At 35.1% G+C, this 25534-nt stretch overlaps 1 protein-coding gene across 1 annotated transcript in view; it reads right to left on the bottom strand.

Moving 5' to 3' along the window:
• Positions 1 to 25534, bottom strand: part of LOC108288041 (MAM domain-containing glycosylphosphatidylinositol anchor protein 2-like) — a 735245-nt gene that overhangs the window by 641965 nt on the left and 67746 nt on the right. The window lies entirely within an intron of this gene.

Below are 25534 nucleotides of genomic sequence, written 5' to 3' on the forward strand. Positions count from 1 at the left end.
ACCATGTTGACCAGGATGGTCTCGATCTCTTGACCTCGTGATCCACCCGCCTCGGCCTCCCAAAGTTCTGGGATTACAGGCTTGAGCCAACGCGCCCGGCCGATATATCAATCTTTACAAAAAGGACTGCTCTCAAAAGACGCTAAAATCTAAAATTGGATCCAATAGACTCTTATGGTATACAGAAGGCAAATAGTCCTCGCTACATATCTATTTTCCAGGTAAAAACTTTTAAAAAAAATATTTAGCAATCACTAAAACTATTGGACACCTATTATTATTATTATTATTATTATTACATGTTATTATGCTACATTAATATACATATTTATATCTAATTTACATATTAGGTTCAAAGAGGGAGGAATTATTATTCTTTTATTACAAAGGAGAAAGCAGATCCAAAGAAATTATTTTTCTCTGTCAAATTCACATCCCTGTTAAATGGTAGAGCAAAAACTTGAACCCAGCTGTATTGAACATTCTCCAAAGCTCAAGTTTTTACATGCAAATTAATGTATTAATCTCTTCCTACTACTATAATAAAATATCTTAAACTGGGTAATTTATATACAAAACAAACTTATTGCTCACATTTCCGAGGCAGGGAAGTCCAAGATCAAGACCCAGCAGATTCAGTGTCTTGTGATGGCCCAATCCGCATAGATTTTTGCCTTCTATGTGTCCTCACGTGGTGAAGGAGCAAAGAAGCTCCCTCAGACCTCTTTTATAAGGGCACCAATCCCATTCATGAGGGCTTTCCCCTTATGATCTAATCTCCTCCTAATGGCTCCACCTCTTCATCCTACAGCGTTTGGTAGTAGGCTTCAACATACCAATTTTGAGAGTGCACAAATATCTAGACCACAGCAGTGAGTCTTTACAAAATGTCACCACGTAAACAAGATTCCATTCAAGCCACTATTTTAAGCTCTATCAACAGATTTGAGATTGTGGAAACAGAAATTTAAAGGGGAAATATTCCACCTGCCAGCAATCTCTGAAAAGAGGAGACTATATGTAGTCTCTATATATTTGAAAGCACAAATTAAAAAAAAAAAACAGTATGTTCCTTGGAAGTCATTTTTTTTCTTTGAAACAATATGTATTTACAACTTCATGAGGCTTTATATCAGAACAAGGCACTGGTTTTCTTACCCCATGGTTTGCAATTATGAGAAATAATGCTTCCACTACATAACATGCTGCCTGTTTCCTCTTAGCCAACTTAGTGACAATGGCCCTCTCCACAGGTTACACATCAAAAGGGAATATCAAGAGTAGCTGGCTGGCTTACCAGACTTCTCTAACTTGTGTCATTTTAAAAAAGAAAAATGATTGCTAGTAAGTTTGAATAGCTCAACTGCACTGGGTAAAGGAAAATTTAATCACATGAAATCCGGAACGCACTTAAACAAGTTACCATAATGCCTCAACTTTCTTCAACAATTTGCTTTAAAAGCTTTTAACCCTTCATTTAGCTTTCAAGGTCATGAAAGCCCTAAACATGTATTTTCATGAACATACAGGAAAGAGAAGTCTCTCTCCAACCTTTCCTATATTACTTTCTGCATTTGAGCTCACTTACTGACTGGAGGAAAGCAATATTTTTAGAAAGCGGTTCTCAACAGGATTTGGGAATAAGAGTCAGATACAGAAGCATCATTTCTACATGACCTCTGCCTGCTAACTTCACTCACTCCTCATTTTCAATAATCCAAGCTCTGGTGCAGGATGACTATTTTGATTATTTGAGGATATAAGAATTGGGAATTGTGAACAAGTTTTTATGGAAATACATTCAAATACAGTCTTTTAAAAAGAATCAAATAATCCATGGGATACACTTTAGAATGAACTTAGCTGAGTAACATGGAAAGAACATAGAAAGCTCTACCATACGAACCATGTACAGTGCATATTCCCACTCTAAATCCTCCTATTTTGTTGTCCCGTTGATTTTGGACTTGGTCACATGACTTACGTTGATCACCAGAGTCTAAGTGACAGTTTGCCAATTCAGAGCAAAGGCTTCTTTAAGAGCAGCTATAAAACTCTTTCTCTTTTGCTTCTTCATAGGAAGAACATGCCCCAGTGGCCACTGGTCCCAAAATGAAAACACAGGTGAAAGAACCTGAATTTATGCATGAAAGTCAATGTTTACCATATGTCTCTGAAATTTTGTTGTTAGTGCTTTCTCAGATATGAGCCTAATACACTCTGTGTTTCAAAAATTATTTTCCATACCTGTTTCCCTCATTCTACCCAGTGCCACATTCATTATTGTAGGGAAAGCAGTAGCAGTTAAGCATGCAAGTTCTGAAATAAAATGGACCTTCAGTAAATTAACTTCTGTAAGCTTATTCAACTGTAAAACTGACGTTATAATATTATCTATCTCATATTGCTATTGTTAGGGCTAAATGAGATAACAGACTTAAAATCCTTAGTACAGTGTTTGATATACACTAAAGATTCACTAAACATTAGCTATGGTATTGTTGTTTATTCATTACTTATGTCTTAATTCCTGACACAGTATCATGGCACACACTGCTGTTAAAGGTCTAAGTAGGGCATGAGTCATAAATATAGTAGGAAGAAAGGAATGGTCTTCCAACTGCCAGTCCTCCATGATAGTGTCATGAAAATGGAAGTCTATACTTCATTTGAAATTTTTCATAAAACATGCAACAGCAAAGATGGAACCACAATAAAGTCATGTTTTTAAAATGTCATGAGAATGGCTTTAATGGCTCTTTTATCCAATATTTACTCTAAAATTATTTTCAGTACTTTTGATGGAAATGTTTCTAATTTATATGCTAAATCTTGTTTGCTCAGTGTATTGACTTTTTGGAAACCTAACCATCTTTGATGGCTCCATGTCTTAGTTTCTTGTTCTTTTGTAGTAAGTATAATATTTTGTATTTTCAATATAGAGTATCAGTACTGATTCTAGAGCAAACATTATGGCTTATATTTCTAAATCCAATCATATACAATTTTTTCCTTTGTTCAGCTTAAATATTAGAGCAGAATGTATGGTTGCTAGGCTTGTGCTACATGATCACTATTCCACCCAGATGAGTAAATCAAAGGAGGGAGTAGTTTTCTCTAGGGTTTTATATTCTCAATATAATCATATTTTATTCATCAGTATTCTTTGATACTATAGCATTATTCAAAACATCTTCTCTTAATCCAGAATTAATAAGAACTTCAATCTCTTTGTCAGGTTCAACTCAGTCTCTCACTGCATAAACTTCCAAATATGGCAAGTGAACAAGTGTACACCTTACCGTGCATACCACAGCACTCTTTAATGAATAACACCATTTTGTGAAAAGATATTTATTATAGAGACAATCCAAATTATTATTTTTATTTGTAACTCATTAAATCAATCAAACTTTGCTGAGAACCCACAGTGTATGGTTCTTGACACTGCAAAGAGAGAAGTAAGCAAGACAGACAAGGTCTCTACTCTCATAGAGCTTGGGTGAAATAGACAATGTGCAAGTAAATAAATGAGTAAGTGTAGTGTAATGCAGAGACTTAAGATAGAATGATGTGAGAGAGAATGGCTAGATTAGATTGTATGGTCAGGAAAGACATGTCTATCAGGAGATGAGATTAAGGCTAAGCTCTGAATGACAAGCAGCAGCTAGCCAGTGAGAACAGAGAGCTTTGCAACTCCTGGTTTAAATGGCAATATGAGCCTTTGATTCACCTTGACAATTCTCATTAAAACCATGTAATTGACTTCTCATTTATTTTGAGAGACTTTCAGCTGTCAGACTGGGATGTTGAATAACCAAGATTTTCTTGAAATACACATATATTTCAAATATGTATGTTGAGTCCTCTCAAACTTGAAAAATTGATAAATATCTTAGGACCCACCAGTAAAACCAACTGTGTGCCTTTAACTTCTAGGAGGATGGAGAAAACGATACATTTTACATTATGTCTGTTTATTAATAACTACCTTTTCTTTATGTAAATTTCTGTATTTGGATCTTGGATTAAAATCATCTAAAGCTGCATCTGTCTTCAGGCTGGAATATTGTCCCCAGATGACATGTGATTACTTTTAAAGACAACTTCTTTATTAGCTGTCTTTAGAATTTGAAATGATTACCTTATGTGTAAATAGCATTTTCTCTGAAGAGCTTAGTCGTCCCTTTAGTCTTTTATTTTTAATTACTTTAAATCCACATAATCCTCAACACATTTTAGCAATGTAAAAGGAAGACAATCTTATCCCTACTGTGCTAATGAGTAAACTGAGGCACCAGACAATTAAGTTACTTATTTCTGATTACTCTATCACGTGCATTTTCAGTCACGAAGTATCTGGTAAAAAGTAACCACCTTAGTTGGTTATCTCTCTGAGGCCAAGATATTTGAGAAACATATGGATGTTTATTTAAATAATAGAGTCATCCATGTTTTATAAAACCCTTTAATTTTTAATACAGTGAGTTAATGAAATTTGTTAATATTTCACTCACTCATTGAACAAGCATTTACTATGTACCTTCTGTTATCTGCACATTGTGCTTGGCACTAAGGCTGCAATTGGGAATCAAATGTATTCTGGCAGTCAAGTCACTGATTTTTTAATGTAATATGTTATACAACGAAAAACATGATCAAAATTGTGAATAACTATGTGCTTCAGGTTAAGCTTTAATCTAAGAACATGATGGCTGTTCAATACTTGATCACTAATAATATTTTGTTATGTAGATATAATTTAAGTAGCAGAAACATAAATAAGACAGAGCTTTGCTTACAGGTTTTATGTGGAGAAAAGCACTGTTCTATCGTTGTAGTATAGATAACCAAATTTCATATTTCGTATATATCTTTAAAACTCTCATACCAATCCTCCTTTCCATTCCTCCTGCTATGGCATTGGTTCAGAAATTTAAAGTCTCTTGCTTGGATTATCACAAAATCTCCTAAATCTCCCCTATTGCCTAAATCAAAATCATCTTCCATTTTTAAAAGTTTGTTTTCTTATGCTATCTTTGTGAATAAAAATCTTTAGTGATTTCTTTTTTCCTACTAATAAAATTAAAACTTCTTAGAATCCCGTAGCAGTTCCTCCATGAATTAATCATTGCCTACATCCCATGAATACCCCACAACTCAGCCAAGCTGTTACGGTTTCCGTAACACTCATATTCTGTTTCATGGCTTCATGTCCTTGCCACTTGCTCCCTTTCCTTAGAATGTCTTCTTCTTCAATCTGAATGGCACACATTTATTCATATCAAGATGCCAATCAATAAAGCTTTTTCTGTATCCCACTTCCCCATTCAAGGAAAACCTTATTTTCTACTTAATGCTCCTTGTAACTGTTAATATCAACTTAAATTATAATGCCCAGACTCTTAACATACTTTTAGAAATGTATATGTATACAGGAGCATCTTTTCCTGGCTGAATACAATCTGCTAAGGTTTACAACCTTAACTTTTTTATTTCAAATGGGAAATTTGGCACTAAATGAAAGTAGGTTGAGTGACTATTTGAAAGACAGTATAGAGGTCCTGTAAAAGACAAAAATGTGTGTAAAATAGGATGACTGCCTTTTCCCCAACTCTCCAGATGTTGGTTTACCCAGTAGCTGCTCTGCAGCATTAGCACCACTCACCTTCCAGAACAATGATGGGTTACCACAGAACTTGTACTTTATGTTTAAGATGTTGCTTCTACTGATAACAACAATCTGAATTTGAGCAAATTACTGATCACTAAGCACAGTTTTCTTATCTATAAAATTGGGATAATAACAATACACATCTCAGAAGCTGCTATAAGGATTAAATGAGAATCCATCATATTGCTTATAAGAGAGTATGGCATAAAGTAATGCTCAGGAAAGAGAGACAGTGTCAGTTAAGAGTCTCTCAGGTGCAACTGATTACCCAAGGTAAGCCAACCGAAGCCAAAACAAGAGTGACCCACTGGCTCTCATAACTAGGAAATGTAAGTTGTCTAATAGGCTGCCATAATTTCTTAATTCTCTTTCACTTTTACACTGGATCTATCAATCCATCTATCTCTACCTACTCCTCTTTCATCCTTCCCTTATGTATAAAATAATTTTTCATTATATTCTTATGTACATTTTTTCCAATTGTCTTCTACCGTGTATCGCCTTCCTCAGTCCAGAAGCTTCCAGCTTACATGTCATTCAATCTTAGCAAACCACTTAGCAAAACAAGAGGCAAGAAACATTTCCTTCCTTTGTCTCAGTACATACAGTCTCTGGGAAGGCCTCTGACTGGTCAGCTTGGAACCAGTTATTGTAGTTTGGAGGAGAATTAACTACAATTTGTTCAACCTAGGTCACATGTTTACGCCTGAGTTCTGGAGGGTGATGTCTGTTACCAGAATGGGAAAGGGGATATATTGGACAGATGTAAACAGTAATTATTCTTTTATTCTTCTTAATAACATCTCCATTTCTCACTCAGTCTCAGCTAAGCTTGTTTCAATTATTCCTTTTAATTGATTACTCCCTAAAAAATTGGCATACAGCATTAACCATTGGCATGAGACTGCACTTAATACTACTACTACCATAACCCTGACCAACAACACAATGTCTTCATGCTCTACCTGACCACCTATATTAGTCAATGAGATTTAGTTTGTCATTCTGATTGTTCCATAATGTCTTCATTCATAGTTCCTGTTTCAGTGATATCTAAAACTATTTTATTTTTCAGATGCAGACCCAAACTACCAAGATTTGAGTATAGCTGAGTCTTTGCCAGGATGATCTTAGAAAGCTTAGTATAAAACAGAAAAGCAAGACAAGCAATGCAAGTAAGCCAACATGATAGGCATCAAAAAACAGGTTATATCTGAAGACATCAGGGACTCAAGTCTACTGGGCACATCTGCGAAATGGTCTACCACTCATCCTAGAGTTGCTGTTTCTAAAGAATAAAAAATCAGGAGATATTTATTCTCCAACATTCATTTGGCAGTGGTTGAGGGCGGCTCTAGGGTAATGTCTATCCCCAAGCATTTCCTCACACCCACCCTCCATGAGGGTTGAAAGAAAACCCTTCCAGCAAAGTCACAGACGCTTGCAGGAGGACATCAACATAAGGAAGTTGAGCACCTAGCGGACATGGGCTGAACTGCACCAAATCATCTGCAAGCGGTCTCCACATGCTTTGCTCTGTCCAAGAACTCTTTCATCATGAACATCTAACCCTGTTTCCAGTCATGTGCAAACTTCCTTAGTAGTCATTATTCACTGCACTGTCTTTCTTTCAGAGGTTAGTACCTTAATCTTAACTACAAATAGCTATTAATTCTTGTTTTTATTTTTTTTTAGGCTTTGGCCATGAAGCTGAATTTAGGATATGTGCTCCTACAACAATGAAGGCATCAGGGCCAGAAACAAACACTGCATGTTCTCACTTATAAATGGAAGCTAAATGATGAGAACAGGCAAACACATAGAGGGGAACAAAACACATATGGGGCCTATTGGAGGTTGGAGGGGATCAGGAAAAATAACAAATTGGTACTAGGCTTAACATCTGGGTAAGAAAATAATCTCCACAATAACTACCCATGACACAAGTTCACCTCTGAAAAGAACCTGCACATGTACCTCTGAACTTAAAACTTAAAACCCTGAGATATTTTTGATATACATATTTATTACTTAAAAAAAACCTATTCATGTTAAAATTGAAAAACATATAATGAGGCCATCTAGCTATTCCTGTTGGCTTCACTGTGCCATTTATACACCCTTGGACCACTTATTCTATCTGATACTGTGTCTCTCCAAAATATAGTTCTTGATCTCAGGGAAGTCACTGGCTACAAAAGAATATGAGTAAATAAATTATTATATGTTCCTACTTAGATATCTCTTCTATAAAGAAGTCTTTCATAACAACCTAAGTCATGTTGAGGTAGCACCCCTAAGTTATGGAAATACTTGTATATTTCTATTCAAAGTACTCTTTGCCTTGAATTTTATTTTTTTACATTTTTAATAACTATTCAGATATAATCCACAAACCATAAAAAGTCCAATATTTTATTTATCTATTAATAGGTAGATGAATATTTGGTTGTTTCTACATCTGAAGTATTATGAATAATGCTGTCATGAACACTCATACACAAATTTTTGTGTAAAACTATGTTTTCGAATCTCTTGGATATCTGTCTGTCTATCTATCTATCTATCTACCAAGAAACAAATTGGTGGCTCATAAGTAATTCTATGATTAACATTTTGAAGAACAAATAACTGTTTTCCAAAATAGCCAAATCATTTTACATTTCTACCAACAACATATAAGAGTTTCAATTTCTAACATCCTTGTCAACATGGCTATTGTTCATCATTTTCATTATACTCATCCTAGTGATTGTGAATTGCATTTACTTAGTGACCAATAATATTGGGCATCTTTCCATATGCTTATTAACAATCTGTATCTTTCTTAAATCAATCTATTCAAATTCTTTAACCATTTTTTAATTGGGTAATTTATCCTTTTATTGTTGAGTTTTAAAGTTCTTTATATTCTCTACATGTAAGTCCCTCATCAGATACATGATTTTCAAATATTTCCTCCCATTTTTGAAGTTGTCCTTTTACTTGTTTGATGTTGTCCATTGAAGCATAAAAGGTTCAATTCTAATGAAGTCCAATTTATTTATATATTAGGTTTCTATTGTTGCTGTAATAAATTACTGCAAACCTAATGGCTGAAACTAATAAAAAATTATTATATTACAGTTCTACACGAAATGGATCTCACTAGATTTTGGCAGGACTGCGTGACTTCTAGAGGCTCTAGGGAAGTATCTGTTTCCTTGTTCATTCAGCTCTAGAGGCTGCATGTATTGGCTTTTGGCCCTGCATCATTCCACCCTCTAGTTCCATCTTTACATCTCCTCTGATTACAACTTTCCTGCCTTGTTTCTTCTCTTGTAAGGACTCTTGAGATTATATTGGGATCACCTAGATAACCAAGGATTATCTACTCAGGTTGAGATTCTTACATTAATCACATCCAGAAACTCTCTTTTACCATGTAAAATAATTACAGGCTACAGAATTTGAAGTTTCAAATGTGGACATCCTTGTGGGGCAGTTATTTTAATTATCACACTCTATTTTCTGTTTTGTCACTTATGCTTTTGATATCATTTCTAAGAAATCATTGACTAACTCCAAATCATGAAGATTTAGGCCTACATTTTCTTCTAAAAGTTGTATAGTTTTAGTTTTTAAATTTAGGTCTATGTTTGGCATACATTTCTGTGTATGGTATGAAGGACAGGTCCAGTGTGATTTTTTGCATGTGCATATCCATTTGTCCCAGTACCATTATTAGTTCAGAACATTCCTTTTCTCATAGAATTGTCTTAGCACCCTTATCAAAAATCAACTTGCCACAAATATATGAGTTTATTGCCAGACTCTAATCCATTGTTCTATGCTGTAGATCATATCACATTGTCTTGATTACTGCAGCTTTGCGGTAAGTTTTTATATCAGGTCATGTGAATCCTCCAACTTTGTTACCCTTTTTCAAGATTGTTTTAGCTATTCTTGGTCCTTCAAATTTTCATTTGAGTTTTTGAATCAGCTTGTTAGTTTCTGCAAAAATGGCAGTGGGGGGTTTTGATGAAGATTATATTGAAGTGGTAGATTAATTTGAGGATTTTTGTCATCTTCATAAGAGTAAGTCTTCCAATCAATGAACATGAGATATTTTTCTATTTATTTAGGTATTCTTTAACTTCCTTCACTAATGTTTTGTAGTTTTCATGTATAAATCTTGCACTTTTCTGAGATTTACTGTTAAGTACTTTATTCTTTTTTCATAGTATTATAAATGCCAGTGTTTTCTTAATGTCATGTTTGGATTGTTCATTTGCCGGTATATAAAAATATGAGTGATTTTTCTGTATTGATCTCATACCCTACAAACTTAATGAACCACTTTATTAGTTCTAATTGTGTGTATGTGTGTGTGTGTGTTCCTTAGGGTTTTCTATACACAAAAACATGTTGCCTGTAAATACAGAAAGCTTTACTTCTTCCTTTCCAATCTAGATGCCATTTCTTTCCTTTCTTTGCTTAACTGCTCTAGCTAGACCCTACAGTATAATGTTAACTAGAAGTGGTGGGACCAGATATCACTCTTTATTTTAATTGTAAAAAGCAAAACATAAAAAAAAGCCAAGAAAAGATGCAAATAGATATTTCAGGAGATGTAGTTATCACTTAGCAGTAGAAATAAAAGACAATGGCCATGATCTTGAAGGATAACTTGGAGTTTGACAAAGTAAGATACATTCATGGCAGAGTGAAAGATGTAAAAAAACATATTTAGAAAGAAAAGATAGAGCATGATTATGAATGTTAGATATAATTTTTACAGATCAGAAATATTGGAGGTCTGTCCTGATTAAATGTAATCGCTAAAATGCCAAGAATATAATATAGATCGGTTAAATCAAGATATTTGATAGCACTACAGGATACCTACGGTGAACAATAATTTATTGTACATTTTAAAATAACTAAAAGACTATTATAACTGGATTGTTTGTAACCAAAACAAAGGATAAATGCTTGAGATGATAGCTGATGTGATTATTATACATTGCATGTCTGTACTGAAATATGTCATGCACCCATAAATATATACACCTACTATGTAACCACAAACATTTTTCTTAATAGAATAAAATAAAGAAATTTTCATAAACAGTGTTTCAGAACAATTATATTGTCGTTGCATTAAATAATATTTTCTACTATATTCAATGACCAACCACAATTAGGAGAAGGATAATTTTCCATTGACTTGACAAAGTAATATTTTTGAAATTTGATGACTAATCAACAAATAATGATGAAGTGTTATAAAAAATGTCAATTTAACCCAATTACAGCCTAACTTTGGAACAGGACAGGATATTTCATCTTTATACTGGCAATGAATAGTCAAAAGAAATGACTCTACTCTATGAAATCTTATAAAAGGTTAGTACTAGCTTTACAAAGGAGAATTTCTCTCTCTACTCATCCTTATGGTAAAGAAAACTGCTTATGTCTGAGGTGAAAATTCCCAGGTTTAAATTTTGGGATTGGACATCTGCCATTCATGCTCTCACACTTATTTGTCAAAGTTTGGCAGAAATTCAAACAAGCTGAAAAGCTCAGTGCCATGTAAAAGCAGCAGTTTAGTTAAGACAACCTGACATTTACAGCTGAATTCTACCAGCGGTACAAAGAAGAGCTGGTACTATTTCTTCTGAAACTATACCAAACAATTGAAAAGGAGGGACTTCTCCCTAACTCATTTTATGAAGCCAGCATCATTCTGATACCAAACCCTGGAAAAAAATACACCAAAAAGAAAAAGAAAACTTCAGGCCAATATCACTGATAAACATTGATGTGAAAATTCCCAATAAAGCACTGGCAAACTGAATCCAGCAGTACATCAAAAAAGCTTCTACCATGATCAAGTCAGCTTCATCCCCAGGATGCAAGGCTTGTTCACAAATCAATAAGTGTAATATTCAAATCAATATGCAATCAATAAATACACAAATCAATAAATGTAATGCAAATCAATAAATGAAATTCATCATAAAAACAGAAATAAAGTAAGTATTTCTAGACTGAGAAAAGGCCTTTGATAAAATTCAACATCCTTTCATGTTAAAAAACTCTCAATAAACTAGACATTGATGGAACGTATGTCAAAATAATACAAGCCATATATGACAAACCCACAGCCAGTATCATACTGAATGGGCAAAAGCTAGAAACATTCCTTCTGAAAACTGGCATAAGACAAAGATGCCCTCTCTCACTCCTATTCAACATAGTATTGGAAATTCTGGCCAGGGCAATCAGGCAAGCAAAAGAAATAAAGGATATTCAAATAGAAAGAGGGGAAGTCAAAGTGCCTCTGTCTGTAGATAACATGATCCTATATCTAGAAAACCCCATAATCCTACTCCAAAAGCTTCTTAAGCTGATGAGCAACTTCACCAAAGTCTCAGGATACAAGATCGCTGTGCAAAAATCACAAGTATTCCTATACACCAACAACAGGCAAGCAGAAAGTCAAATCATGAATGAACTCCCATTCATTATTTGCTATAAAGAGAATAAAATACTTAGGAATACAGTAAACAAGAGAAGGGAAGGACCTTTTTAAGGACAACTACAACCCACTGCTCAAGGAAATCAGAGAGCACACAAACAAGTGGAAAAACATTCCATGATCATGGATAGGAAGAATCAATATCATGAAAATGGCCATATTTCCCAAAGCAATTTATAGATTCCATGCTATTCTCATTAAACTACCATTTCCATTTTTCACAGAATTAGAAAAAACAAGTTTAAAATTCATATGGAACCAAAAAAGAGCCTGTATAGCCAAGACAATCCTAAGCAAAAAGAACAAAGCTGGAGGCATCCTGCTACCTGACTTCCAACTATATTATAAGGCTACAGTAACCAAAACAGCATGGTATTGATATGAAAACAGACACATAGACCAATGCAATGGAATAGAGATCTCAAAAATAAGACTACACATCTTCAACAATCTGATCTTTAACAAACACAAGCAATGGGGAAAGGATTCCCTATTTAATAAACGGTGCTGGGAAAACTGGCTAGCCATACACAGAAAATTGAAACTGAATTCTTTCTTTACACCTTTCAAAAAAATTAACTCAAGTTGGATTAAAAACTTAAAAGTAAAACCAAAGACTATAAAAACCCTAGAAAAGTAATCTGGGCAATACAATTTGGGACATAGGCATGGGCAAATATTTCATGATGCAAATGTCAAAAGTAATTGCAACCAAAGCAAAAACTGGCAAATGGTATCTAATTAAAATAAAGAGCTTCTGCACAGCAAACGAACTGTCATTGGAGTGAAGAGACAATCTATAAAATGGGAGAAAATGTTTGCAATTTATCTATCTGACAAAGTCTAATTTCCAGAATCTACAAGGAACTCAAATTTAGAAGAAAACAAACAACCCGATCAAAAGTGGGCAAAAGACATGAATAGACACTTCTCAAAAGAAGACATTTATGCAGCCAAAAAACACATGGATAAAAGCTCAACATGACTAATCATTAGAGAAATGCAAATCAAAACCACAATGAGATGCCATTTCACACTAGTCAGAATAGCAATTATTAAAAAGTAAAGAAACAACAGATGCTGGCGAGGCTGTGGAGAAATAGGAATGGTTTTACACTGTTGATGGGAATGTAAATTAGTTCAACCATTGTGGAAGACAGTGTGGTGGTTCCTCAAAAACCTAGACCCGGAAATACCATTAGACCCATCAATCCCATTGCTGGGTAATATATCATCCTATTTTAAAGGAATATATCATCCTATTTTAAAGATACATGCATGTGTTTATTCACTGCAACACTATTTACATTAACAAAGACATGGAATGAACATGTCCATCAATGATAGACTGCATAAAGAAAATGTAGTATACAGACACCATGAAATACTATGGAACCATAACAAGGAACAAAGTCATGTCCTTTGCAGGGACATGGATGTAGTTGGAAGCCATTATCCTCAGCAAACTAACACAGAACAGAAAACCAAACACTACATGTTCTCATTCATAAGCGGGAGTTGACCAATGAGAACACATGGACACAGGGAGGGGAACAACACATACTGGGGCCTGTTGGGGGGTTGGGGGAAGGAGAGCATCAGGATAAATAAGTGATGGGATGACCTGTGCAGCAAACCACTATGACACACCATTTATCTACGTAACAAACCTGCATGTCCTGCACATGTATCCCAGAATTTAAATTAAAATTTAAAAACAAGAATCTGCCTATTTGTGAACTTAATTACTGCAAATAGTTTCTTAGGAGAAATTTTTGTCAGTGACTTTCACATTTTAAATAATATTTAAAATATCACTGAATGACCAGCAAAATTATAGAAGTGCTAGGACATTTCAAGATAAAACTTACAAATTTTTCAAAATAAATCAATCAGTGTACTTTTCTCCCCCAGCAAAGAATTCAGATTCAGTGTGGAGTGAAGCAATAGTCCTCATACAAAATAATAATTAACTCCTAAATTAAGGCTTGCTCCCTTCAAAGAATTTGTGATTTTGTATAGGACAAACAAGAGTAGGTGGTCATACTGTTAAAGACTCAGTTTGTTGGAACATGGTGAGGAGATAGAGATGAATATTTTCCTCTATTTTAACATATTTTCTCCCATACATTTGTAATAGCTACTGCTATTGATAACTAATCCTATTCTGATTTTCATTATAAAGTGTTAGCATAGTGTCTTCAGAGAGTGTGCATACATTCAGCAGTCCCATGAAAGCACAGGTTAATGTACAGATTTATCTGAAGGACCCATAGAGTTGTTTTCAATGGAAAGGTATAATAAATTAATAGACACATCACGTTTCAGTTTGAGAAAAAGAGGACTCTTTGATTTTATGGAACACTCTTTAGGCCTAGTGTACCTCAAACTTAGAGGAGGAAATACTTCCCCCTGAGTGGTGTTTGTACTCTCAGGAGTCAGACACAATTGTGTCAATTATTTAAAGACTTGGTCATGATTCTTAACCATGTAGGTATTGTAGATCCAGAGCCATTCCCACTAGGCCTAGTTCCCACCATGAAGTCCCATGCACTCTTTCATTTGTAAACCAATATTTATTGAGTGCTGACTGTGCAACTATAACTGTACTGGATGCTGGAGATCAAAAGGAGCCAATTAGCATCTTTGTTCTCAAGTTGCTTGTAGTTCAATGGGTAAGCAATACCGTATGGTGTAGATCACAAATTATCTATCATTGCCCTAATTTCCTCTATCTCCCTCCAACCTTCTGGCCTTAATTAGTACTCATTCTCCTCACCAGAGAATGCCTCCCACTCCTCAAAATTAAAACCTTCCCCACTTTTCAAGGTCTAGCTAACTTCAACTTTTTTCACAAATTCCAGCCTGATATATACATGCTTATCTAGAACAAAGCCTATGACAAGTTCCTCTCTCATCCCTGAAAGTGGCTAACAAAAAGTTTGCATACTGTAAAGGCCTGTTGAATTTGGACATGGCAAGTGACTAATGTAATAATTGGGAAGAGATTTGCAGCCATGTTTCTTGTGGATCTACAGCATTAGGAAAAAAAAAATAGAAAAACTGCTATACTTTAGGGAATTTTTTAAAAAAGAACAACCCCTCAAAAACTCATCCCACCATGTTTTTAGATGAATCCAAGTGAAGGATTCACTCAAGGACATGACAGCATAATGAAGGGAGGGGCATGAATTATATTCTTTGAAGGAGCCACCTTTAGCCATGCATCTTAAATGTTTATTATCTGGAATGAGTCACTCGGGCAGTCCCCATTCTAGGCAAAGGCATATAATGACATATGGTGATCTCTGCCCCATAAGTCAATGTTCTTAGTTTTCAAAGCCGCAAGAAAAGAAACAGACATCTGCATAAGGTATAATGCTTTTTCTGTAGGAACAAATCTGACTTTAATGAGATCCCCATATGGAGTGAAATAAGCCAAATATGAAAGATTATATTCTATTTAATTCCATTTGTATAAAATTCTAGAACAAATAAAACGAATCTATAATTCCGGAAAGTAGATAAGTTGCTTCCTGAGGCTAGGGTGGGGAAACTGGCTGCAAAGGAAAACCAGATAATTTGGGGACACAATGGAAGTATTCAAAATTTTATGGTGAAAGTGGTTATACAGGTGTTCTTACTTGTCAAAACTCACGGGCCTGCACACTTAAAATAAGTGCATTTTATTAAATGCTAAATATATCTGAATCAAATTTATGTAAAAGTTAAACAAAAAGGAAGCCAAAACACACACAGTTTTGTACTAGTAATTCTAGAGTCAAGAAGTAGGACTTTCATGAGAATTAACTAACTTTAAGCATTTGACTCACCCTAAGAACTGAAACCTGAACACAGATAAGGATTTAGCTCTTCATCATCTTCAGAAAGCATTTCTGACTCATTCTGGAAGGTCCATTTTAGCGGCTTATTTCCATATTTATGTTTTACTTTGATGTTTCATATGTTCAAGACTATGGTAAAATTATTATGCAGGTGACATTTGCATTTGACCATTATCCAGCTTCACTTTCAGCGTCATCTTCTCTACTCTGTCTCCTCCCAGAAAGCCCGTTCTGTCCTTGGCTGTTCTGAAGGGCTCCTTCACACATAAACAAACAGCAAGTGCCTAGAAATTGCACTTTTCTGTTTTTCTCTTATCCTCATAACCCTACCAAAAATTACTACCAATATTATTCACAGTTAATTTTACCTAACATGTAACATCTCCCAGGCGTTCTGCTAAGTGGTATAGTTTATTTAATTTTTAAAATATCCCTCTGAGCTTAGTAGTCTGTTATTCCCCTTTTTACAGATGAAGAAACTAGTCCTGTAGAGGTTAGGAAGCTTTCTAACTTTTAAAAAATAGTAACTCATGGAGTCTTGATTCAATTCCAAATCAAGAGCCTATATCCATAACTAATACGTTCTGGTAGAGAAGCCCATTCTACAAGAGCCTAGCTCTGCCTTAATCAGTCACTAAATAAAATAAAGGATTCATGCTAATGCGTTAGTGACTCCCTGTGTTGCTACACTGAGGCCATACATTTAAAACCCCTTCAAGGCCTGCTTACTATAGATGACTGATAATTTCCCTGAGAGAGGGGGTTATGTTCAAGCAGTTATGAGACATTTTCATTTCAAAACTATGGCCATAAAAATTTCCGCTTAAAGGTTAAATTTTCTTGGTAATCAGTTTAAAAAAAACTAAGGGAATTGTTAAAATAAATTCAAGATTATTTATCCCAGATTTATCAAGATTGTCTGTTTGGGCAATCAAGAAACAATATCTATGAAGGAATCTGTCTATCTTTTAAACAAAATAAATATTTTAATTAAATAAATTTTTTTTCTTCAGTAAAACCAAAGTCAATTGGGAAAAATATTCTGGGCAAAACTTTCCTGCATTCTTTTTTTCTTTCTAGCAAATGCACCAAAATTCTTTTTCAGTAATGAACATAAGTTAACAATGTTGGTAAAATATTCCAAATATAATATGACTAGCCCTTGGGGTGTCATGGAATGCATTAAGTCCTTTAACTTTGTATTTTTATATCTCAGAAATTGGAAAACTTAAAACATAACTATAACATCTCTCTCTCTTTTATATTCATTGCTTATGAATATAAATATGACAAGGTTATAGTCACTTAAATGAAAGTAGAACCTTGCTAAACATTCTTCTAATCATCATTATTATAACAGCTTTAAAACACTTTCACACATCTTTGGTTAGGTTTAATAGTTGCTACAAGGGCTTCCTTTTAAAAATATAGTCAATTAGAGTTTATTTTAGAGAGGGTTAAATACATGAAAAATTTCTTAAACACACACACACACACACACACACACACACACATACACGCACACAACACAGAGTCTAGACTTGCCACTTCCAGATATAATGATCCAAGAAAAAATATTGATTAAGACATTGAGGGTGTGTATAAACCTTTACAAGTAAAGTATCTATAACACATAGTCAAAAAGTATGCTTTAGTATCCATGCTGGAAAAACAAGCTGCCATAACCATTCGGAAAGGCAGTCAACATCATTATTCATGAAGGCAATGCAAACCAAAACCACAAAACCAAGACTTCACAAATTCACACCTATTATGATGGTTATAATTTTAAAAATAATAGAAAATAATGCATGTTGGAAAGGATATTGAAAAAGTCCAATCCTTATGCATTGTTGGTGAAAATGTAAACATTACAGCTGCTGTGGAAAACAGTTTGATGCTTCCTCAAAAGGTTAAACATAGAAATACTACATAACCTGTCAATTCTACTCCTAGGTATATATTCAAAATAATTGAAAGCAGGAATTCAAACAAATATTTGTACACTGGTGTTCATAGCTGCATTATTCACAATAGCCAAATGGTGAAAACTCCTCAAGTATCCATCCACAGATAAATAGATAAATAGAAAGTGTTATAAACATGCCATCGAACATTGTTCAACCATAAAAAATAAAATTTTGATACATGTGACAACATGGATAGACCTTGAATTAGTGAACAATTCAGACACAAAAGTACAAATATGCGCTATTTCATTCACATGAAGTATCTAGAATAGACAAATTCACAGAAAGTAGCATAGAGATAACTAAAGGCTAGAGGAAAAGGGGAAGTTCTTGTTTAAAGGATACAGAGCTTTTCTTAAGATGATGTGTGAATTGTTTTGGGTATAGATAGTGGTGATGGTTGCACAACACTGTGAATGCATTTAATGCTACCAAATTTGTATACTTACAAAAAATTAAAATGATAAACAGTATGTTCTATATGTTTCACACTACAATTGTCTCTATAGTCTTCTCCACCTAAATAAGGTTCAAAGATTTTCTCCACAGAAACATTAACTAGGACTAACTGCTGTTAGATACACTATAAGGAAGTGTTATTTTTAAAATCTAGACACAATACAGTTTCGTAGAAAGTATCTTGAGTTCAAATCGCGAATCTCGGGTGCTACACCAACCATATGTCATTCTCTATTTGTTTCTCATCAGTTTATTTCATCTCCTAAACTGGATAATAAGACCATTTGGGAAGACATTATGCCTGTCCTCTTCTAGTATGTCTCAAAATATCATTATGCACAAAGAAGATATTCTATAATTGAGTCAATGATTTTAACTTAAAAAAAAATCTGTCAAGCCATCCATCTGAAAAGTAACTAGACAGAAAATCTTCCAGCAGGAAAGAATGAAGTCAGTTGGAAACTAAGAAAAATGCTGGGCTTTTTTGTTTTTTTGTTTTTTTTTTTGCATGTTATTCAAATGGCAGCAAATCAAATTAAGATAATTACTAATGTATACTTAGGCACAAAAGGAAAAGGCAATATATGGAACTCAAAGCACTTAGACCAGCTATTTACTGCATTCAATATTTTATTTCTTCCAAGAAGTAGTAAATGGCAGCATGTGCTTGGAATAAGGAGTCATGAGAGTTTCATTTAACCCCACCAATGAATTTGGCCCAGTACCAAAGAATAGGCCTTAAATAAGTTACTGACTTTGTTTGCCTCCATTTTCCCATTTGGAAAACACAACATTTCCTCCATACATTTTGCAAGTTTGTGGTGTAAAATTATACTAATGTAGAACTAGAATAGATTTTTAAAAATAAGCGTGTCCCCATCTCTTCCTTTCACAGATAAATAAGGACAAGACAGTGTAAATTATATTCTCAATGTTGCTTTGCTGGTCAGTGTTAGAGCCAGGGCTTGGCATCAAGTCTACTGATGGATTATTCTGTGTCATCATCACCTCAACTCAGTGTGTTTTAAAATAAATAAGTGGTCTTTCTGGAATGTACAAAACATATACAAATGAAAGTAAAGATTTAATATGTATTTATGTAGATAACCTACTGTATATTTTGTATATCCTCAATAACGTCACTCTACAGAGAGAAACAAAGAGTTTATTTGGTTGTTAGTTTACACTATACAGAATAAATGGAAACTTTCAAGGAAATGAGATATACATCATTTACAGCCAGATGGAGGACATGGCTATGTTGAATTTTCTCTCTTCTGTAATATTGTATATGGGCTAGGCGCGGTGACTCATGCTTATAATCCCAGCACTTTGGAAGGCTGAGATAGGTGGACTGCTCAAGCTCAGGAGTTTGAGACCAGCCTGGCCACATGTGAAACCCTGTCTGTACTAAAAATACAAAAGAGTACCTGTGCATGGTGATGTGCACCTGCAATCCCAGCTACTAGAGAGGCTGAGGCATGAGAATCATTTGAATGCTGGAGGCAAAGTTTGCAGTGAGCTCAATCACTGCAATCACAGCACTGTACTCCAGCCTGGCTGACACAGCAAGATATTGTCTCAAAATAATTTTTTTAAAATGTATATGGTTGTTCCAGGAAAATAGTTTAATACTTTACTTAATTCTTGTTGAATTAATGACTACAGAGTTTCTTTTAAAAGTAGTAGGAATTGTGTCCCAACTTTTTCCAGGGCTCTCTATAGTCTTCATTAATTGGAGTTCTAGGCTGTTGAGATAAAAGGAATGCTTCTAAACCCACAGGTGAGGATGCTTATGTTTTATAGCTCTAACCTCAGTCACCCTTGTCCTGGTAAACTACATGAGTTGTTTCTCTTCTCATCGGATCAAAAATAAATAAATAAATAAACAGGGAAATGGGCACTTCAATTACCAATCCTTCACTGCTGCCAAAAGGCAGCTTTCAATTGTTTATCTGATAGCCGATACGTCATTTCCAAGTAATGTAAAAAGTCATGTTAGCCAGTAAGTTTCCCATGACTTAATGAGCAACTTTAACAAGAATTTTAAATGTAGTGATACCAAAATTACATGCTGTTAATATGGCACTTTCTTACAACATGCAGAGATATGTGGCACAAAACATCTACTGTCTGTAAGACTGTATAGCTATCTAGAGTAACAGTATGTTTTCAGAAGTTTTTCAGAGTACAGGCTGACAAAATATTTTATATCAAGTCAAACAGAAATCCTAAGCATCTTAATTTAACAAATACTTTTTGAGCACTGACTATGTTGTACTGGCAACCTCCTGTTTCTCTATGGAATAAATACTAGTCAATGCCATCAGCTAAATAGAGATAAAGAGTGAGACAGGAAGCATCAAGAAAGTGGTCAAGGTCTCTTATATTTACAGAGAATAATGAAGTGGCTGTTTGGAACAGTTGTGGCTACCGGGCAAGATGAAGGACTCATGGACTCATTTAAGGTGACAGGGCATGACGGCAACACTTTTGTGACTTTCTTCATCAATCTGTACATCCTAGGTTTAGAAGTGAAATTTTTTTAAAAATCTGTATTGATCAAAGGCAGTTATTTTTCTGGAAGATGAAAAAGTGTTAAAAAGAAATAGTGTAAGCTATGACCCTTTAACTATAAAGAATGCTTACATATAAAGCTATTTTATATTACTTGTGTAGGATAACACAGCTCTATTCATTTCCTTTTCCATTATTCAATAGTGAAACTCAATGGTTTTATTTAAAACATTTCTTATTTTAAATAAGAAAGACAATAGCCTGTCAGAGTTATATACATAGTTGAGATAAAACTCAAATTTTTTTCCCAAAAAATGTGGGTAAAATATTTTTTCATTCCCATTTCAGTGGCAACTGAGACAAGGTCAAAGGGTCACGTTTTAGCTACATCAGTGAATAGTGTTTAGATCTGTTAGCCCAGTGCATGTGAAAGCAAGTCTGTATATGCATGGGCCCATGCTAAAAGACATTCTTTAAGGAAAGTTGAACTTGATCTAACTACAAGGACATCTATTGAGTCCGTAAAAGTACAAAAATTATATTCTTTCCTCAGCTTCGGGGTTTTGATTTAGCCTTATTTTCTGGGAGTTGCTATGCACTGTCTTATGTATGGCTACTATGGGAAATCTACTTATTCAGAAAGGAAAGAATGGTACATTTATGATGCCTAATAAATGATAAAACCCATGCTACTTGATTAACCTAACAAAGCTCCTCTCAGGACTGAAAACTTGTGAATATTTTGAATGCTAACAAATTTTTTTTTAAGTAAGTGACACATATTTTGCTTCAATCTTGTACCAGCACTGTAATGTTTCTACGAAATGACCATGTTAACCAACCAACAGACCCAATCACAAAAGTGCCTTATGAGTGCAGCATTCTAAAATCCAAAATTACAGGTAAGACCTAGAGTCCCAGCATGGAGTGAGTGCACTAAAAGCACTAATTAATGCCTGCTTTGAGATCATGGTGAGCCAAGAGAAATGAACAGCATTAACTTTAATCAGAAGAGTCACTCATTAAAACAGTAGAATTCAACTTTACTTTAGAGGGTGTTTACAGAGCTCTAAAGCTCTTTATACAGAAAAAAAAAATCACAATTTTTTTAAAAAGCAGCAGGAAAAAGAGACCACCTATGTTTCTTCTCTTTCTAGGCTGAAATGTGCATATTTTTAGTTTCCTACAATGTCTCTATCAAAAACAATTTCCAGTAAAGAAGAATTTGGACAGGAATTTCTTTTTGCTCCCTTGGGGGATAAAAGCAACAGAGAGAAAATTGTTAGACTTTTTCCTTGAGGCCTCCAATGGCAGGAAAACTTACCACCAGTTTGTCTGTAGCATGCAAACCAGACGAAAGAGAGAGCCTGGCAAAAATTATCCCAACATTCAGGGCTCAAGAACTGTGAAATATATTGTACTATATAGAAATGACTCCACAGTGCAGAAGGTCAGCTTTAGTCCTGCATAGCACTTCTGAACTTTGTTCTGATTGAATATATCATGGGAGTCCAAGTGAAGTATTTGCTAAGTCTGAATGCCTAAAGTTATCAATAGAAGGAAACAAGATGGGCCATAAATCCTGCATTAAGTAGAGCCTACACAAGACTTCCAGTTATTACCCACACAAAGCCACAGGAGCCTGCTCCTCCTTACAAGTTCATCTAATCAATTTAGGGGTTTAAATGGATGAGTCTATATACAATCTATCCCAATAAGAATTGGGACCACAGCTCTCTAAACAACAACATAGTCTGTCTGCCAAGATGCAGAGACATAAAATATTTTCACTCTTTTCACCTTCAAAGATTTAAATCAAGGAATTCTAATTTTTCCTGTCTCACTACTAATTAACTTTGCTTTTACAATCGTTTCTCAACCATTAATAAAACTATCAGATTTCATTTGAATGCTTTATAACACTAATATATCAGTCTGTACTACTTCCACATAATGATGTATAAGTCCAAAGCATCCAAGTACATCCTCAAATTGTGTACCATAGACATAAAATCACTGTTAAAAGAGGAGCTTCTTCAAAGGAGGTCATATTTGATGTCACACTGCAAAGTGCTATGCCAGATCATGCCATTGAACTAACAAGATACCCATATTCTGCATTATGCTGATTAGCAAATGCTTTTGTTTTGTCCAATGATTGAGCTAAAATTAAAATGTGGATTTGTTTCCAGTTTCACCACTCAGCCCTTATAGTCTTTCTCTCTCTCTGTTTCTCTTGTTCTCTCCTTCTGCCCATTTCCCTTCCTCATTTCCTTCTCCTACCCAGCGCGCGTAGTCTCCGATGTGATCTGGATGTGACCCCTCTAAATCTCATGTCGAAATGTAATCTCCAATTGTGGAGGCAGGGCCTGGTGAGAGGTGATTGGATCATTATGGCAGATCCAGTGGATGGCTTAGCACCATCCCTTGGTAATCAGTGCTTTCTGTCTGTGAGTTTGCACAAGACCTGGTTGTTTAAAAGTGTGTGGTACCTTCTCTGCTCTCTTTCTTGCTTCTGCTCTTGCCAGGTGAAGTGTCTGCTTCCTCTTCACCTTCCACCTTGGGTTAAAGCTTCCTTGAGGCTTCCCCAGATGCTGAGCAGGTGCCGGTGTCATGCTTGTATGCAGGCTGCATAACCATGAGTCAACTAAATGTCTTTTCTTTCTTTACAAATTACCCAGCTGCAGGTATTCCTTTATAGCAATATGAGAACAGCCAAACACAGTTTCCAAACCTTTGGAAGACTTTTCTTAACATACATGTGGCTGATTGAAAAACAGAATAAAACATGGAAGGAATATTGTGACCTTCATGTTGGCATTTCAAATGTCACTTTCTCCTTTCCTTCCCACCTCTGTCCCCCTCTCTCCCCTCCACCACTCTCATCTCGTGTTTATTCTTTTTCTTTAGTTTTTATTTTTATTTTTTAAGAGATGGGGTCTTGCTCTGTCACCCAGGCTAGAGTGCAGTGGCAAAATCATAGCTCCTGGGCTCAAGCTACCCTCTCACCTCAGCCTACCAAGTAGCTGGAACTATAGGCATGTTCCACCATCCACAGCCCCCTCCCCTCACCATAAATACAAGGTCTTACTTTGTTGCCATGGCTGGTCTTGAACTCATGGCTTTAAGTAATTCTCTCATCTCAGCCTCCCAAAAATGCTAGGATCACACCAAACCTAGTCTTTAATCTTGATTTTACTCTCCCACAAATTTAAAAAGACCACATATTCTTTTGTCAAGAACGGGAATTTGTGGAACCCCTTTAGTCTGGGCTGGTTCTGTGATTTTCAGTGGAGATGATCTTGCAATTTCCAAAAGGATTTCATTGTGACCCTTTCGGTACTCTGAGATTATCTGCTCTCAAGAATTCTGCTCTGGCTTTTTTTTTTTTTTTTTTGAGGCTGAAATGCCACATAGAGAAAAGCGCAGCCATCCCAGCTGACCTACCTGCACAGGACTCCTCATTAGAGAGTACAAACAAGACCAGCAGAAGAACCTCTACAGCATTTACAAATTCACGTTTTTTTAAACCTGTGAAGGTATACATAACGGATAGACTCCATTTTCAGTCTCTCATTTTCTTTCACTCTTCCTTTTTTTTCCCCCACAGTTTAAAATGCTATCTGCTACAGACATTTGTCTGGTCATAAGAGTTTCCTTAGGTTTATCTGCCTTTGGTAAATCATTTTTGCTTCAAAAAATAACACAGCAGTTGACTATGAACCCATGAAGTCATTTAAATTTTCAATGAGAAAGATGAAGGCAATCATTCTTTTTCACTTATAGATAAGAAGAAAAATAGTTAAGTGGCAATACATGTGTGTGTGTATATGTGTGCCTATGGATGCATGCATACACACTTTTTATTATAGCTACAAGGACTTTATGTACTAAACCACAGAAGCTCTAACTACAAGAGAGATGTACGGACACATGGGAATGGATGACTCAGCTGGTAAACAGAAAATCAGAAACTGCTGTATCTTTCATATTTTTCTATAAACATTACAGATAGAATAACATCACTTGCCAGAATGGAGAAAACCACATCAAATCAGCCCAATAAATATTCAAGGCAGGAAAACGAATGCAATCCTTGATGTTGTTATAGTGCTATAGGTAAGCTTTATAATGGTTACAATGAAAAAAAGATTAATCAGAATTCCTCAAAGCACTTTAACATAAGTTCTGAAGGATGTTTGTGCAATACCTTTCCAAAAATTGAGGGTCAGTGATCCACCACAAAAGGCAAATTTGATTTTACAGTAGGTTTTCAAAAATCTCTATTGCCATTTGATCATAACGTAATCCCTTCAGGATTCCAGCTCCTTCCCTATGCCCCCTTACTTTCTATCTCATTCTTTAGTGTGACCTTGGTTTACCTCAAATATGCTCAGCCCACACAAAGGGCCATCTCCTGATTATCATCCAAGTCTCCTCCTTCACGATGCTGTCTCAAACAGGCCATCTTCAAACACTATATCTAATGGTACCTGTTGCCCAAGTTAGTGTTTTAAATATTAATCTGATATACTATTTCACATAA

This window comes from Cebus imitator, unplaced genomic scaffold, assembly GCF_001604975.1.
Source record: "Cebus imitator isolate Cc_AM_T3 unplaced genomic scaffold, Cebus_imitator-1.0 Scaffold361, whole genome shotgun sequence".
Taxonomy (NCBI): Eukaryota; Metazoa; Chordata; class Mammalia; order Primates; family Cebidae; genus Cebus; species Cebus imitator.